We start from the raw sequence: 3,554 nt of genomic DNA on the forward strand, positions 1-3,554 counted from the left end.
GATTCGATAACAAATGACGATAACGGGCGTATATCTAGGTTTTTACTACATATGAATACATTCCACATTCTCCCGTGCAACTCGGCAGCTAGTCCTCCTTTCATGCAGATTCTTAAGGTCCTAGCTCATGTCCAAGGCACCAAAGCCAGCTAAAAAGTCAATAATCAATACCTAAAACTTGAATTGTACTACTTCTTACTAGCTATTACATCAACTTAGAAGCTTCATCTGTGTTCTACTATGGTGTTTTTAGTGTCTCCGCATACCGCAGCACGCGACATAGCTTTGCAGACGATAAGTACAATGGTTCCAGAGAGAAGAGCGGCCAATGTGACGATCTGGCTTTAAGTCGATTCGACAACAAATGACGAAAACGGACGATTTCTCAGGTTTTTACTACATATGAACACTTTTCACATTCTCCCGTGCAACTCGGCTGCTAGTCCTCCTTTCATGCAGAATCTTAAGGTCCTAGCTCATGTCCATGGCACCAAAGCCAACTAAAAAGTCAATAACCGATACCTAAAACTTGAATTGTACTACTTCTTACTGGCTATTACATCAACTTAGAAGCTTCATCTGTGTTCTCCTATGGTGCCTTTTGTGTCTCCGCATGAAGCAACATGCGACATAGCTTTGCAGACGATAAGTACAACCGTTTCAGAGAGAAGAGCGGCCAATGTGACGATCTGGCTTTAAGTCGATTCGATAACAAATGACGAAAACGGACGGATTTCTCAGGTTTTTACTACATATGAACCCTTTTCAAATTCTCCCATGCATCTCGGCTGCTAGTTCTCCTTTCATGCAGAATCTTAAGGTCCTAGCTCATGTCCAAGGCACCAAAGCCAGCTAAAAAGTCAATAATCAGTAACTAAAACTTGAATTGTACTACTTCTTACTGGCAATTACATCATCTTAGAAGCTTCATCTGCGTTCTACTATAGTGCTTTTAGTGTCTCCACATACCGCAGCACGCGACATAGCTTTGCAGACGATAAGTACAACCGTTTCAGAGAGAAGAGCGGCCAATGTGACGATCTGGCTTTAAGTCGATTCGATAACAAATGACAACAACGGACAGATTTCTCAGGTTTTTACTACATATAAACACTTTTCACACTTTCCCGTGCAAGTCGGCTGCTAGTTCTCCTTTCATGCAGAATCTTAAGGTCCTAGCTCATGTCCAAGGCACCAAAGCCAGCTAAAAAGTCAATAATCGATACCTAAAACTTGAATTGTACTACTTCTTACTGGCTATTACATCAACTTAGAAGCTTCATCTGTGTTCTACTATGGTGCTTTTAGGGTCTCCGCATACCGCAGCATGCGACATAGCTTTGCAGACGATAAGTACAACCGTTTCAGAGAGAAGAGCGGCCAATGTGACGATCTGGCTTTAAGTCGATTCGATAACAAATGACGAAATCGGACGGATTTCTCAGGTGTTTACTACATATGAACACTTTTCACATTCTCCCGTGCAACTCGGCTGCTAGTCCTCCTTTCATACAGATTCTTAAGGTCCTAGCTCATGTCCAAGGCACCAAAGCCAGCTAAAAAGTCAATAATCAATACCTAAAACTTGAATTGAACTACTTCTTACTGGCTATTACATCAACTTAGAAGCTTCATCTGTGTTCTACTATGGTGCATTTAGTGTCTCCGCATACCGCAGCACGCGACATAGCTTTGCAGACGATAAGTACAACGGTTCCAGAGAGAAGAGCGGCCAATTTGACGATCTGGCTTTTAGTCGATTCGATAACAAATGACGAAAACGGACGGATTTCTCAGGTTTTTACTACATATGAACACTTTTCACATTCTCCCGTGCAACTCGGCTGCTAGTCCTCCTTTCATGCAGAATCTTAAGGTCCTAGCTCATGTCCAAGGCACCAAAGCCAGCTATAAAGTAAATAATCAGTACCTAAAACTTGTATTGTACTACTTCTTACTGGCTATTACATCAACTTAGAAGCTTCATCTGTGTTTTACTATGGTGGTTTTAGTGTCTCCGCATACCGCAGCAGACGTCATAGCTTTGCAGACGATAAGAACAACCGTTTCAGAGAGAAGAGCGGCCAATGTGAAGATCTGGCTTTAAGTCGATTCGATAACAAATGACGATAACGGGCGAATATCTAGGTTTTTACTACATATGAATACATTCCACATTCTCCCGTGCAACTCGGCTGCTAGTCCTCCTTTCATGCAGAATCTTAAGGTCCTAGCTCATGTCCAAGGCACCAAAGCCAGCCAAAAAGTCAATAATCAGTACCTAAAACTTGAATTGTACTACTTCTTACTTGCTATTACATCAACTTAGAAGCTTCATCTGTGTTCTACTATGGTGCTTTTAGTGTCTCCGCATACCGCAGCACGCGACATAGCTTTGCAGACGATAAGTACAACCGTTCCAGAGAGAAGAGCGGCAAATGTGACGATCTGGCTTTAAGTCGATTCGATAACAAATGACGAAAACGGACGGATTTCTCAGGTTTTTACTACATATGAACACTTTCCACACTCTCCCGTGCAACTCGGCTGCTAGTCCTCCTTTCATGCAGATTCTTAAAGTCCTAGCTCATGTCCAAGGCACCAAAGCCAGCTAAAAAGTCAATAATCGATACCTAAACTCGAATTGTACTACTTCTTAGTGGCTATTACGTCAACTTAGAATCTTCATCGGTGTTCTACTGTGGTGCTTTTAGTGTCTCCGCATACCGCAGCACGAGACATAGCTCTGCAGACGATAAGTACAACCGTTTCAGAGACAAGAGCGGCCAATGTGACGATCTGGCATTAAGTCGATTCGATAACAAATGACGAAAACGGACGGATTTCTCAGGTTTTTACTACATATGAACACTTTTCACATTCTCCCGTGCAACTCGGCTGCTAGTCCTCCTTTCATGCAGATTCTTAAGGTCCGAGCTCATGTCCAAGGCACCAAAGCCAGCTAAAAAGTTAATAATCAATATCTAAAACTTGAATTGTACTACTTCCTACTGGCTGTTACATCAACTTAGAAGCTTCATCTGTGTTCTACTATGGTGCTTTTAGTGTCTCCGCATACCGCAGCACGCGACATAGCTTTGCAGACGATAAGTACAACCGTTTCAGAGAGAAGAGCGCCCAATGTGACGATCAGGCTTTAAGTCGATTCGATAACAAATGACGAAAACGGACGGATTTCTCAGGTTTTACTACATATGAACACTTTTCACATTCTCCCGTGCAACTCGGCTGCTAGTCCTCCTTTCATGCAGAATCTTAAGGTCCTAGCTCATGTCGAAGGCACCAAAGCCAGCTATAAAGTAAATAATCAGAACCTAAAATTTGAATTGTACTACTTCTTACTGGCTATTACATCAAATTAGAAGCTTCATCTGTGTTCTACTATGGTGCTTCTAGTGTCTCCGCATACCGCAGCACGCGCCATAGCTTTGCAGACGATAAGTACAACCGTTTCAGAGAGAAGAGCGGCCAATGTGACGATCTGGCTTTAAGTCGATTCGATAACAAATGACGAAAACGGACGGATTTCTCAG

Source organism: Schistocerca gregaria, unplaced genomic scaffold (assembly GCF_023897955.1).
Source record: "Schistocerca gregaria isolate iqSchGreg1 unplaced genomic scaffold, iqSchGreg1.2 ptg000397l, whole genome shotgun sequence".
NCBI classification, from domain to species: Eukaryota; Metazoa; Arthropoda; class Insecta; order Orthoptera; family Acrididae; genus Schistocerca; species Schistocerca gregaria.